Raw genomic sequence first — 16,051 nt, 5'->3', positions numbered from 1 at the left:
TTTAGACTTCTAGTCCTAGTGTTGTTACACATATAAACTTACAATGACTCTGACATTATGCAAAAGACTGGTAGAAGACCAAGCCAGATGAAATACAATGATAGAAAGAGAAACAGGGCTTAAAGTTCCACTCCTACTCAAGGAGATATTGGCTATTATTAGTTGATGGGAACCTAAGAGCATTGTTTTGTTTCGTTTTGTTTTTTAATGTTATTTAATTTTTTTAACTTAAGCAGTCTTTAATGAAAATCATGCCCTGCCTGAGATGTTTCTAATCCTGCATCTTCTCGGTCACTTCTTCCTTGTATTTGCCGTTTCCCTTTCCTATTTGATGGGACGTGGCTTTCCTCTCCGGGACTGTCTTGTGGTTCTTGTCCAGCTTTAGCCTGGTGATAACCACATTGCTAGGGTGGAAAACCACACGGACAGTTGTGCCATTAGCTTTCTCTCGCTGAGCTCGTTCAATTTAGATGACATATTTCTTCCTATACACTTGGATCATTTTGCCAATCTTCTGGCCCTTGTAGTATGCTCGAATAAACTGAACTTCATCATCCCTTTGAATGGTCATTGACCGAATATTACACTCTGTCTCAGTTCTTTGGAAAGAGGAGAAGACACGATCTTCCTCTGAATGTGAGACAGTGCAATGAAATGCCATTTGCGGTTCTTGCTTAGGTCAGAAGTTAAGAAGGGATTGAACTTCATTTTAGTGGCTGAGATTCAGAGATAGCCACAACAGGAAAAAGGGTAATCATTTTTTTTGTACTCCAGATTTTATCCCCATCCTGGTCCCCCCTTTGACTGTTCTACATCTCATACTTCCTGCCCCCCACCATCCACCCGTCTCCACGAGTATGTCACCATCCCCCCACCACACCAGACCTCTTCACTCCTTGGGGCCTCCAGTCTCTTGAGGGTTAGGTGCCTCTTGCCTGACTGAGTCCCAACCCTGCAGTCTTCTTCTGTATATGTGTTGAAGGCCTAGTAACAGTATGCTGCCTGATTGGTAATCTAGAGTCTGAGAGATCTCCGGGATCCATGTTAGTTGAGACTGCCGGTCCTCCTCCAGGGTCGCCCTCCTCCTCAGCTTCTTCCAGCTTTTCTCTAAGACAACCACAGGGGGTCAGCATCTTCTGTCCCTCGATTCAGAGTAAATATCTGCATCTGAGTTTTTCAGCTACTTGTTGGGTTTTTTGGAGGCCAGTCATGATAGACCCCTTTTTATGAGCACACCATAACCTCAGTAATAGTGTAAGGCCTTGGGGCCTCTCCTTGAGCAGGGTGTCACTTTAGCCATGTCTCAGGGGCCTCCTTTTCCTCAGGCTGGTCTCCATGTTGGTCCTTGCAGTTATTTCAGACAGGAACAATTATCGGTTAGGAGATTTTTGTTTGTTTATTTTTTAAGAACATATAGCCTCTAGTTGGCCAAATATGTTCCAGTGGGAGGGCCCATATCCAAGAATTTATAGACAACATAATTTTGACATGATGTGTTTATGAAATAGGATAGGCTTACTCTCTTGCTCCTCTGTTGCACTTGCTATCCTGCCCTCTATCTCTCCCCATTCTTTCCTCTCCTCTCTCTCCATGTGTTCATAGCAGGTCTCTACTCTCTCTCTCTCTCTCTCTCTCTCGCTCGCTCGCTCGCTCGCTCGCTCTCGCTCTCGCTCTCTCTCTCTCTCTCTAACTTCCTTCCCCATGTCCTAAATAAACTATATTCTACACTAAAGATAAAAGACAAAACTTGGATGGGTAAGTAAGGAGGGTTGGACTTAGAGGAATTTTGCAGGAGAGTATGACTATAGGTAAAATATACTATATAAAAGAACTAATAAAAATATGGGAAAAACTAAAGCAAAAAGGTATTTGTTGGCAGAAAAAAAGGTGACCAGAGATTGGTCGAATGATGGCTATGTTAATCAGTCTTTGATTAATAGTCATTAATTTTTGTGTGTGTTTATGTTGTTTACTATCCAGCTGTTAAATGCATGCCATTCAAAACAGGGTTATGTATTCAACTTGAGATAAAATGAAGCCACCAAGACATACAGTTGCAAAATTACCGACTACTCAGAGAATGGCATTGAATGAAAGTAAGAGTTATTCGGCATTTCCCACAGGGAAAACTCAGTGGGGTTCATAGAACTGCCAGCCATTGACCCATATATACACATGTGTCAACATGGAAACACTTACAGGGTATCTATGGGAAGTTGATATTTAGGATGCCAGAGTTCAAGTACCATCTCTGCTCATTGTCTTGGGAAGACAAGAACATGCCTGTATACCTCAGTGTCCTTCCTGTGAGATGAGACAAAAATGAAGCAACTGTTCTTGTCAATGCTAGATAATACAATATTCTCTATGTTGGTTAATACTGGAGAAAATATTTAAGCTTTATAAAGACTCTACATATAGAGAAATAAACTGTATTTTACATTCATATAAGTACCAAAGAACTCTAATTAGTTAAGCAAAAAATAATTTATAGAGTTATTAGTTTTAATTATTGTCTTTTGGTCTTGAAATAAGATAGACTTTAGGCCTATTCATGCCTCAAAAAGGTCAGCTAATTCACATAGAATCATTGTTGTTTAGTTTCTGTTTATTTGTTTGTTTGTTTGTTTGCTTGTTTTGTAAAACAGTGAACATTAAATAACATTGGATATGAAACCAAACTCCAAGGCCTAGAATTCTAATGTAAAGTAGAGGATAACTGAGAAAAATAAACAATGAAAATATCAGTGTGCTCCTAGATAGTATTCAGAAATTCAGGATAAAATTTCAAATAAGCTCAGGAACAATTTACATAAATCATAAATAATGCACCAAAGGATTTATAGATAATTGGTTTGTACATTTACACTGTAGACTCTTTTTGGATAATAATTTGAAAGAACATGATAATTTCCTTCCAAAACTTTTATTGCTCCTGTTACATCAAAAATATTAACTCAGTTGTATGATTTTATATGAGCAGGAAAATGTGAAATTATCAGTAAATATTACAAGCAAAATACAGAGAATTATGAGTACGAGTCATAGTCAAGGTGTAAGCCTGGGCTTTGTGTCTTTAGTTCTGTAAACCTGTGAGTAAAATAATTAATGTTGTGAACTTTATTGGGGGCAAACTGAGAACTAAATGTCGAGCATCACATATAAATAAATAAGAACTCTATCGCTGAACTAAATCCTCAAGTCTCCAGTGTCTTTAGGTTCTTTTCTTAACTTTTTACTTTCTTAAAATAAAATTTAATAATTGTATTAAAGGTTCATGTAATGTATTCTGATCACATTCGCCCTGTCTCCCAAATCCTCCTAGATTAAACTCCATATTGTACTACACATAATTTTGCACTTTTCATTACCCTTTTTTCCCCTCTCTTTTCTATTTAATTGTTTGGTCACTTATTTTTTAACTTATTAAGTCCACGGTTGGTCAAATACTCTGAGGAGTAAAATCAGACCTGGAATATGGGTGATATACCAGGAGTTAAGCAATTAAAGAAAGCTGATTCTGTATTTCCCATTACTATTAAATGCCAAATGCTGCACTTCCAGTGATGGTACTGTGTGCTCACTCCCCTTCCTCATGCTGGGATTTTGTCCCATTTGAGTTTGCACATACAGGTCTTATGCTTGCTATCACAATCTCTTTGAGTTCTTACACGAATTTTCCCTGGTTTGTCTAAAACACAGTTTCCATAGAGTCATCTGCCCCTTGTAGTTTTTACAGTCTGTCTGTCACCTCATCATTAAAGATTCCTCAACATTTAGAAGAGGATTGGATTGTAAAAAATATAATTTTAAGATAACAACTTGAAAAACTCCCCAGCCTGTCAATGAACGTGCAATCCTCTTTATCTTTAGACCATGGTTGTGAACTCCTTTTCTGGGGAGACTCAAATAAATGACTAATCATTTCAGACAAAAAGCCACAGTTAGACAAAAAATGATTATATCTAATCTCAGGTTCATGAACCAATATTTTTATTGGGCTTAATCATAGAGCATGGATGAGGGTTTTCTTTTTTTTTTTACAGTAATATATGTGACATCAAAGTCATACTCTCAAAAAGTCTATGCATAAATGATAACTCTTGCTGCACAGATAGAGTCCTTTGCTTTAATTAACCGTCCATGCAATATATTTTCTAATGTCTTCCCAGTAAGGTTGCATGTAATCAGGACAGATTTACATACAACTAACAAGGAAGCACAAGAAGGAATAGCTGAGATCTTACCAGTCAACAGGCCTGTTGTGAAGGATCTTTTGCATGTTGTCACAGATGCTCTGACGAAGCATCTGGTTACACTAAAAAATAACATTTGTAAAATACTAAGAACTTCAATCGTTAATATATTATAAATAGGAAAACTATTAAATTTCTTCTCATATCTCATATGTGAGATTTAAAGATCATAGTGAACTGCCATTTTCCACACTAACATATAAACCATATATTCAGATTTTGGGTTATTTTTGAAAATAATGCTCAATTCAATGAACTCAATAATAACACATATAAATTCCAAAGTTTTCTTAACATTATCTAGAAGCATTATGAGGTGGTTATTTTCAAAACATAATGAACGGAGAATATTTTGTATATGGAAGGTCAAAGTTAGACTAATGGATCAAGTAATGACAGGGTTTTAGTATTGTATATGGGAGACATATATATATATATATATATGTATATATATATATTTTTTCCATCACAATATTTTTAATTTCACATATTACTGTAGTGTAGCATTTAAATAAATACACTTTTAAAATTTTTATTTTATATGTACGTCTGCCTACATATATGTCTGTGTACCATGCACAGGCTTGGTCCCTGTGGATGTCAAAAAAGGGTATTGGAGGCCCCAGAACTAGTGCTGTAGATGTGGATGCTAGGAATTGAACCCATGTTCCCTGCAAGAGCAAAAAGTGTTTATCACTGCTGAGCCCCATTTATTTTCATACAATGATTTTTTTATTTGTAAAATTTCATCATAGTTTCTTCTTCAATAAGGTAGAGAGGCTGTTTGTCTTCTTGTCCTCTTTTGCCTTTGTCTATGCAGTTGCCTGGATACCTAGTGAACAAATACTGAGCATTCTCATCTACTTTCACAACGTCCATTAATTTAAACCAGGCAGATACTAACTCATATATTTGGTCCCATTTGGGGCGTATCAATTTTGGGATATGGAATTTGTATATGGGACACCTCAATTCTATTATGCAATTTTGGCATGAGAAGGGAAAAAGAATTCTTGGAAAGGAGAAAAGAAATAAGCAGACAGAGCAGATCAGACCCAAATGGAGCTGAGAGATCAGTCATGTGTTCCTAGAAAGAATATTATGATAGCACAGTTCCATTTCCAAGATTTATTTCTTCCCCTGATTTAATTGGTGATTCTCCTCTCCTGCTTAAAGCTGACATGACTGATAGTGATTTTTTTTATGAATAAGCATATGGCTTTACAGGGTTCAGACATTGACCATTGAAAACAGTGATACTAGTTAGGAACCAATTTTCATGGTCACACACATTGCTGACAGGAAGAAACTTGGACTCTACTGCTTTATGGGAATTCAAGTCCCACTGTATTTACACAGTCTATTATACTTAATTTCTTCATTTATGCGTTGGCTTGCTTGCTTGCTTGCTTGCTTGCTTGCTTGCTTGCTTGCTTGAAAAGACAGCAAGCCACTTCTCCTCATCAGAGGTGATGGAAATATATTGTTTCCAAAGAAGGCCAAGGTACCATACTAAAAGACCAGAATTCTATGGCCTGTTCATTCAACATATCCGGTAGGATAAAAGATAGCTGCCTTTCCCCCTTCACTGTTAACTAATAGGAAGAAATAAAGATGTCCCTCTCCTTTTAGATTTCATCTTTCTGTCCTCCTCTTAATGTGGTCTCAGTTTTGGAGGTGGAGAAATTGGTAAGGAGGAAATTAACCCACAGCAGAACTACAGATACTGTTCTGTTTTCCACTGATAAGAATGCATTTTTAGCACACATCTTTTTCTTATTTAATGTAAGGATTTCATAAGTGTAACCTATAAAAGCTTCCAGTTAGGATGAAGTATTCTATTTTACCATTATTTGGGAGTCAGAAGGCCTCTTTAAAAACAGGAGTTTAAGTACAATACATTTTTGATGAAGTTGTACCAGGAAGAAGAAAGTAAAGAATTCATTCATTCATGAAAAAAAAAATCTTACCAATTTTCTTACAAGAGAAGACTACAGATTCGGGGTATAAGGAACAAAATCCAACCAAAAAGCTTTTTTAGCACCTCACAATCACTCAAAGCCTTCTTAAAACCCAGCTGCATGTTTCTTTTAATTAGCTCAGGATTCACTGTGGCACACATTGCAAGCATTCCTTCTTGAATAGCATCCTTGAATAATGCAGCTGGGGAAGGAGTCAGTTGAGCCCCGTGCAGCTGAGCAGTTGAAACGATGGAAATCAAATGTGAATTCTGATGAAGTAATTTCATTTGGAGCCTTTCAGATTTTCTTCCCCTCTAAATTTAAAAGAAACGAAACCTCGCAGTTCAGCTAGTTCACTGCCTACTCCATGCCAATTTGCATTTTCAGATAATAGAAGTATTTTGACTAAGTGAGTATTGAAAACAGAATTCTATTTTCTCACCTAATGGTGAAATGTTTTTAGTGTATTGAGCCTATAGTAATTTTCTTCTGATAATATAATAACTGACCTCGTTGGTGAAGTGAAGCAAACCTGTTATTTTTGCTATTAAAGTTCATCATGGCTACAATTACTCATTACAAAAATGTCACTTTGTTTCTATTCCATCACTTATAGTATGTCTAAGTTTCTAGAAGAATTCTATTGTGACATATTTGAAATATAAATGCATCCCTGTTGGCATGCTTTCAAAGCAAATGTAACCTATATGCTTATTAACTTGTGAAGTTTTATGAACAATGAAGCAGGGCTGGGTAGATGTCCTCATTGAGTTGGGAAGCATAGAAGGTGCTGTGGATTTCCCTGGATGAAGGTTGTCAGCTCTGAGTAGGTAAGTCTTAATTTAATTCTCAGAAGACGATGTGTTATGGGCTATAAGCTATGGTATGTACACATTAAAGTTTTACAAGAGGTAGGAGCATCATTTACTTAATACCAAGGAGTTTAAGTTTTAAAAAAAGATACTTTCAGGTTTGAAAGCTGTATTAAAGTATTAAACAATATGACTACGCTAATTTATAATGGGAAGGCATCAAATTAAAAGTTTTTTAAAAAGTGATTAAATGTTACTAGTCATTAAATTGTTTTGCAATTTTCCTACAATTATACGATATTATCCATATTTCTAGAAAAGTCTACAGATTGCAAATTAAATTTATGAACTTTAATATATGAAGTTACTAGTTTTGTTTCATTTTTACATTATCATAAGAGATTAAGTTTCCTTAGATCGTGAATAAGGAAAAATAAGAGAAAAAAATACCCTTTATATGTAAAGTCAAAAGTACTATTAAAAAATCATTTAGTTTTCAGGTATGTGAAATTTTCTTTTAGATTTTTCATGTTTCTCAAAAATAAGCAATAACATAATTGCTATGTTTTACTTTTGATTTAAGATTTTTCTTAAAGCTTCCTCCATTTAGGTTACAATCCAACTAATTGAATTTATTTTTCAAAATTAAAAGTAATAGTCAGGGATGTTTATGTTTCCCAACTTAAATTTATTACATGCTTTCAGTGGAGTGAGCAAATACCTACGTAGAAACAATTTGAGGTGGAGTGTATAATTAGCTTTAAATTTTAAGAATAGATGCAGCCCACTGCTGCAGGGAAGACCTGTGAACAGAATGGTGAGACAGGCTGGTCACATGGCCTCTACCTTAATGACATAGAAATGAATGCAGACGCTCGTTCAGTTTTTTTTTTTTTTTTATTCAATCTGGGGTCTGGGCTAATTTCTGGTACTATCAGCCATTTTATTTTGTATTTCATTTATCTATTGTTTTTGTTTAAGTTTAGTTTTCTTGGATATTTTGTGTAATTACATTCCAAATGTTATCCCCTTCCCCTTCTCCTATACTTCCTCTCCCATTCCCCTGATTCTGTGAGGATGCTTCTATTCCCACCTACTCCCACCTCAACATCATCCCTGGTTTTCTGTATACTGCTTTTACTATGTTTATCTATGGGCTGTGAAGTCCTATCTTCCAAGACTTTCAAATTGAAAGGGTGTTGAATTTTTTTCAGATGCTTTCTCAGCATCTAATGAGATGATCTTTTTTTTTTCCTTTGAGTTTGTTTACAAAGCAGATACCTTTGAGGATTTCAGTATATTGAACCATCCTTGTATCCCTGGGATGAAACCTACTTGATCATGTTTGATGATGGTTTTGATGTGTTCTAGAACTCGGGTTGCAAGAATTTTATTGAGTATTTTTGTGTTAACATTTATAAGGGAAATTGGTCTTAATGTTCTCTTTCGTTGTTGGGTCTTTGTGTGGTTTAGGTATAAGCATAATTGTAGCTTCACAGAAGGAATTGGGTAGTGTTCTGTTTCTATTTTTGTGGAATACTTTGCACAGTATTGGTATGAGGTTTTCTATGAAGATCAGATAGAATTCTGCACTAAACCCATCTGGTCTTGTGATTTTGTTGTTTCTGAGAATTTTAACAACTGCTTCTACTTCTTTTGGAGTTATGGGACTGTTAGATGCATATCTGACCCTGATTTAACTTGGATTCTTGGTATTTGTCTAGAAAATTGTCCATTTCATACAGATTTTCCAGTTTTGTTGAATATAGGCTTTTGTAGTAGGATCTGATGATTTTTTGAATTTCCTCAGAATCTATTATTATGTCTCCTTTCATTTCTGATTTTGTTAACTTGGATACTCTCTCTGTGCCTCCAATACCCTTTTTTGACATCCACAGGGACCAAGCCTGTGCATGGTACACAGACATATATGTAGGCAGACATACATATAAAATAAAAATTTTAAAAGTATATTTATTTAAAAGCTACACTACAGTAATATGTGAAATTAAAAATATTGTGATAGGAAAGATAAATATACATATACATATATATATGTCTCCCATATACAATACTAAAACCCTGTCATTACTTGATCCATTAGTCTAACTTTGACCTTCCATATACAAAATATTCTCCGTTCATTATGTTTTGAAAATAACTACCTCATAATATGCTTCTAGATAATGTTAAGAAAAATTTAAGAGATATTATGGAATAGTGATTGTTGATTCTTGTTATTTTTCTTGTCAGAGGTGGAATTACGTTTCTGTGGCTCTCTTTGTTTGGTTTCATGCAAAAAAATTACTTTCTTCCTTTTTCTATGGGGTAGTTTTGCTCCTTGCGTTGGAGTTTTCCATCTATTATCCTTTGTAGAGCTGGATTTGTAGAAAGATACTATGTAAATTTGGTTTTGTCATGGAATATCTTGGTATCTCCATCTGTGTTAATTGAGAGTTTTGCTGGATATAGTAGCCTGAGCTGGCATTTTTGTTCTCTTAGGGTCTGTATGACACCTGCCCAGGATCTTCTGGCTTTCATAGTCTCTGGTGAGAAGTCTGGTGTAGTTCTGATAGGTCTGCCTTTATATGTTACTTGACCTTTTTCCCTTACTGCTTTTAATATTCTTTCTTTGTTTTGTGCATTTGGTGTTTTAACAATTATGTGATGCGAGGAGTTTCTTTTCTGGTCCAATCTATTTGGAGTTCTGAAGGCTTCTTGTATGCTAACGGGCATCTCTTTCTTAAGGTTAGGGGAGTTTTCTTCTATAATTTTGTTGAAGATATTTACAGGTCTTTTAAGTTGGGAGTCTTTGTACTCGTCTGTGCCTATTATCCTTAGGTTTGAACTTCTCATTGTGTCCTGGATTTCCTGGATTTGGGGGTTTAGGATCTTTTTGCATTTTATATTATCTTTGAAGGTTGTGTCAATGTTTTCTATGATATCTTCTTCCCCAGAGATTCTCTCTTCTTTCTCTTGTCTGCTGTTAGTGATGCTTGCATCTATGACTCCTGATCACTTTCCTAGGTTTTCTATCTCAAGGCTTGTCTGCCTTTGTGCCTTCTTTATTGTTTTTATTTCCATTTTCAAATCCTAGATAGTTTTGTTCAATGTCTTCACCTGTTTGGTTGTGTTTTCCAGCAATTCTTTAAGAGATATTTTTGTTTCCTCTTTAAGGGGTTGTACTTGTTTATCTGTGCTGTCCTGTATTTCTGCAAGGGAGTTATTTATGTCCTTTTAAAAGTCCTCTATCATCCTCATAAGATGTGATTTGAAGTTCAAATCTTGCTTTTCAGTGTGTTTGGATATCCAGTATTTGCTTTGTTGGGAGAACGGGCATCTGATGATGCCAGGTAGTTTTTATTTCTGTTGCTTAGTTTCCTGACCTTTCCTTTAGCCTTCAGATTGTCTCTGGTGTTTGTTAGCATGTCTTGCTGTCTCTGACAGTGACTTGACCCTCCTGTAGGCCTGTGTGTCAGCACTTCTGTAGACCTGTTTTCTTTCAGCATGATTTAGAAACAGAGAGATGCTCTGGTTTTGTGTCCTAAAGCCTCCAGGTGGGTTACTTGGAGCAGAATAGTTGGTTTTACCTTTGTTCTTAGGTGTGTCAGAGTTCCTGGTGAGTGGCTTTCAGTTCTGGGCTCAGGCTGAAACTGGAAGGGTCCTGCCCATGACTGCTCCTAGGTTCCTGTATCCAGAGGGTACCAGGCTGGTTCATCTTGGACCAGGAATGGTTGTATCTCCTGAGCTCTCAGGATTGTCTGCACTTCTGAGAGTCCAGCTATCTCTCCCAGGGGATTTGTGAACAAAGAGTTGGACTGGAAGTGTCCTGTCTCAGAGGAGACTCTCATTTCATTTCCAATGATATTCCCATTCCTGGTTTCCTATGTATAAGCCCCCAGTCCCATCTCCCTCCCCCTTCTTTTATAAGGGTGTTCACCTTCCCAAACCTCTCCTCTTTCCTGCCTCCCTGCCCTGATGTTCCCGTACACTGGGGGGTTCAGCCTTCTCAGGATGAAAAGCTTCTTCTCCCATCAGTACCCAACAAGGCTATCCTCTACGGTGTATGCAGTTGGAGCCATAAATCTGCCAATATATACTCTTTGTGTGGTGGTTTAGTCCCTGGGAGCTCTGGTTGGTTGATATTGTTGTTTTTATGGGGTTGCAAGCCTCTTCAGCTCCTTCAATCCTTTCTCTCACTCCTCTAGTGTGAACCCCATTCTCAGTACAATGGTTTCCTAGTAGCATTTGCTTCTGTATTTGTCACACTCTGGCTAAGCCTCTCAGGAGTCAGCTATATCAGGCTCCTGTCAGCATGCACTTCTTGGTTTCATCAATATTGTCTAATTTTGGTAGCTGTATATATATGGGCTAGATCCCCAGGTGGTGCAGGCTCTGAATGTCTATTCCTTCAGTCTCTGCTCCAAAAATTTCCCCATATCTCATCCTATGAATATATTTGTTCCCTCCTTTAAGAAGGACTAAAGCATCAACACTTTAGTTGTCCTTCTTGAGCTTCATGTGGTCTATGCGTTGTATCCTGGGTAATTTGAGCTTTTGGGCTAATATACACTTATCAGTGAATGCATACAATGTGTGTTTATTTGTTATTGGGTTCCCTCACTCAGGATTATATTTTCTAGTTTTATCCATTTGCCTATGAATTTCAGGAAGCCATTGTTTTTAATAGCTGAGTAGTACTCCATTGTGTAGATGTACCACATTTTCTGAATCCATTCCTCTGTTGAAGGGCATCTTGGTTCTTTCCAGCTTCTGACTATTATAGATAAGGCTGCTATGAACATAGTGGAGCACGTGTCTTTGTTGTATGTTGTAGCATCATCTGGGTATATGGCCAGGAGTGGTATAGGTGGGTCCTTAGGTAATATACTGTACAATTTTCTAAGGAACATGTTGAAGAAAACATTCACTTATAATCATAGGTTATGTAAATGTACACAGAGTTAATTCATATTTTTAAAGCAAAATTCTTTAATGTCTTCAAGATGTGTTATGCTAGAATTTGTTTTTCAATGTAAAATTGAAAAGGTCCACTGGGTGCTCTTAATCATAACTTAAAAAAATACTAGGGAAGCAAAATGAGTTTTTCCAGTAGAATAAATTAATAGGACTCTAACATTTCAGCAAACAATTATAAACTTTGTTTTCTGTTGGTGGCAGCTTGATAATTTGATAACTAGTAGGGTTTTCTATGAAGAAGTGAATGTCCTCATAATCACAGAGCTGTTCCAGTCGGGCAGAATGTCTCTATCATTTTGGTGGTTCTGAAAATAAGCCAAATGTCAAAATCCCATCATATAAAATCAACTTAAAGCACATACCTTGTGTCAGTTTTTTTCCCCATGATCTATAAAAGACAAAGAAATCAGGACAGTTTTAAGTGTATTCATGATTTTAGTACATATTATTCTGTTCCTCCTATTAATTCTGTAAATAAGCTAATGAAAATAAAGAATGCTCCTGCTGATTGTTTATTTAAACACTAACCATTTGTTTTCAGCATGTAAATCATGTTAAGAACTGTTTATATTTCATAATAAATATAGCTTGGAAAATGAAAAGTGATTTGAAAGTTCAATCTGCTTCAATAAGGTAAAGCTTCAATCTGCTTCAATAAGGTGAAAACTTTGTTCACCAGCTATACCTATCAAAGATGTATTTAAATAGTTTCAAACCGTTGTAGTGAAACATGGAGATTTATGTTTACATAATGAGTGTGGGGCTGGTGGGGTGACATTTTTGTTAAGAGCACTGCCTGCTATGGTAGAGGATATTGTTTGATTCTGAGCATCTGCATGGTGGTTAACAACCACCTGTAACAGGATTACATAGTTATAAGACAGCCTTTTCCAATTTTTTTAAAAAAATTAAACAGTATGACTAATATACATAAGGGATATACATAAGGGATATATTATATACATAATGAGGATATATATATAGTATATTATGGTAATGAATATTCTAACAGGAATTTCTGAGGGTAAACTAATAGGTGACAAAAAACAGCAGCAAGTTTTCATGATCATGTTAATGTTTCCTACATTGATTGAAAAAGTTGAAATATTAAAAAAAATCATGACTGGAGAATGTCTCAGCAGTTGAGAATGCTGGGTGCTCCTCCAGAGAGCATAATTTGCTTCCAACACCCACATAATAGCTCACAATAGTCTTTAACTTTAGTATTTGAGCATTTGACACTTCTTCTACCCTCCCTGAGCATTGAACCATAAGACATCAGGTATAAGCGTGTACATTAGGATAAATTATAGCAAGGTGAATTCATTTACTTTAGGAAGGAATTAGAGTTTAACTAAAGATGTCATTTTAGGTGGAGAAAGGATTTAGAAAGTTAAGAGGATGGAAAAGAATATGAGCAAAATATACTATCTGGAAATTAAAACGTTAATAAGAAAGTAATTTTTACTAAAGAAAACTTGCATAATACTTGGAATAACATTCTGAATATGTTATTTCTTTCCTGGCCGATAGCTGGGAACGGGATCTACCTGAGCACTTTGAGGACTTTGGAGAATTGTGTGTTCATTTTTTGAACAAACAACACTAGAAGACTCCAGAAAACAATAAGGACAATCATGTATTCCTTCTAAAATTCTATACTGAGAGATATCATGAGATTACAAATATGTTCTTCAGTTGGAGTATCAAATTAACACATTAAAATGTTTTTTATGTGGCGTAATTCTATGGTAATTTCTTCATATTTTCTTGATGTAAAAGAAATCTACATAGCATCTACATAGCATCTTGTTTACAAATTAATTAATGTTAACATCGCAACAGTATTAATTCATAAGTATGATGCGTTTACTCCAGTATCTAAAGTCTGAGGAGCAGAAGAAATTCTAGAGACAAGGCCTTTTTACCAATGTAAACTAAAGAATAGAGTTACTTCATAATTGGTTTTTCTTCTGTGTTTTCATTTTCTCTTTTCAACAATGTTTACACTCTTGAAGATCAAATTGACCTGTATCTAGTGAATATGAATTTTTTGCATAAAGAATTTTAATTTCCTCAATAACATTGTGCTAATATATATTTAATCTCCTATAGAATAACAGAAGGCAATTGACTTAGATTCTTTTAATGAACATAGTCACTAGAACATTTAACCATCTCTCAGAGAACATTAAGGTGGAAAGAACATTAAGATGGAAAGAAATGTTTTGTAGAAAACATTTGTTTTCTACAAGAAATGCAACACTTTAAACTTAAATTGTCTGAACTTAATATAATATTTTATTAAGTGTCACCCATTTATTGTTAATACTTTGGATAATTTATATTTTAACAAATTGCATTTGATACTTCAAAACACATTGTTTAGCACAATGTAGTAAATTATTATTCTTCTAAAAAATGTACACAATAAAAATTTGTTAAAAACATCCTTGAAAAAATACTCAAAATCTTCAGTAATATTTTTAGTATATAGTACAGTAGACACTATAGCTTTTTCACAGTACTATGAAACATATGTATGATAAAGTGAAAACAATGAAGTCGATGTTGGAAAAGAACCTAAAAGAAGAAAAGGGAAGGGGATAGGGGGCTTATGAACAGGAAACAGAGAAAGAAATAACAATTGAAATGTAAATAAATAAATATATCCAATTAAAAAACCACAACAGACACATGTGTTTAGAAACCCAGGAATTCCATACAAACACCAAACTGGATGACATGATAGAAGCACAAAGAATCTGGTATCAACTAGTTAATCCCTGTGCATGCCTTTTCGGTTCCTGTGTGTTTAGATGAGCTTTGCTCATGTTGATTTAGAAGACCTTGTTTTCTTTTGTTTTTCATCCCCTCTGACTCAAACTGTCTTTCTTCCTTCTCTTCCATGAGTTCCATGTAGTTTCATGGGCTCTCTGGTGGGAGGAATTTGATTGAGACCTACTGTTTAGAGCTACTGTTTTCCTGTTTAGAGTGCCCTATAGGTTCCCAGGGCTGCCTGCTGCGATTGGAGTTACTGGGATGCAGTAACTCCAATGGAAGATCTGTGGGATCCACTAGAGATGTGGTGAGGGTGTGTGGTATAGGATTTCTGATGCAGGGCTGGGGATGAGACTAGGGGATTGGTCTTGGAGAAATGGAAGAAGAGGTCCAGATCTGCCATTAGCGTCTCTGCTTCCCTGCTAGGAGTGGCCTGTAGGTTCCCAGGGAATAAAGGGTCGATATTGTTCAACTTCAAGTTCTTCTGGTTTGCAATACCAAAAGTTTATATTTGCTGTATTTGCAGGCACTTCTTATATGTAAATCTGTTACTTGAAGTTCTGTAGCCATTGTCAAGACCAGACATCATATTTGTTTGATGTTGACATCATTGGCTGTCTTCAGGCCTGTAATTTTAATATTCCAGAAACAGATGCAAAATTATCACTCTGAGTTTCAGCCCAGACTGACTTACTAAAGACATTTAGACCCAGCAGAGCTATATAGTTCTGGTGCATTGAATAGGAATGAATGGCTCATATAGACTTATATGTTTGAACAATTCGCCATAGGAAGTGTCACAAATAAGAGGTGTATCTTTTTTGGAGTATGTATGGTTTTGTTAGTAGTAGTGTGCCTCTGTGGGAATGGGTCTTGTGATCTCAGATTCTTAAGCCCCAAGTTCAGAGGCACACATTTGTCGGTGCCGGCACCTACGTGGTACCAAGAGACAGGCGTAAAGAGACAGGGGTTAAAAAAACACACAAGTTTTACTCACGCTAGCCCAAATCACTAAGGCCTTTTCTGGCCCATAGTATCCCAATATATCCCTCCTTCTTCACCAGCTGGCTTCCCAGATTGACCTTGTCAGAAAATCTCTTTCCCAATCACGGTGGAACCTTCATTTGCTGGTGTGGGCACCTACACACATTCTCTTTCTTGCTGGCTGCAGATCAAGATTTAGAATCCTCGATTCTTTTTCTAACACCCATGTCTACTCTACTTGCACGCTGCCATGTTTCCTGCCATGATGATGATAATC

General features: G+C 36.1%; 1 pseudogene; it reads right to left on the bottom strand.

Annotated features, from left to right (window-relative positions):
- Positions 1-271: 271 nt before the first annotated feature.
- Positions 272-708, bottom strand: Rpl26l1-ps2 (ribosomal protein L26-like 1, pseudogene 2; annotated as a pseudogene).
- Between the last annotated feature and the right edge of the window lie 15,343 nt (positions 709-16,051).

The sequence above is a fragment of the Rattus norvegicus genome, chromosome 2, assembly GCF_036323735.1.
Source record: "Rattus norvegicus strain BN/NHsdMcwi chromosome 2, GRCr8, whole genome shotgun sequence".
Classification (NCBI taxonomy): Eukaryota; Metazoa; Chordata; class Mammalia; order Rodentia; family Muridae; genus Rattus; species Rattus norvegicus.
This window is presented reverse-complemented; position numbering and strand designations above follow the sequence as displayed.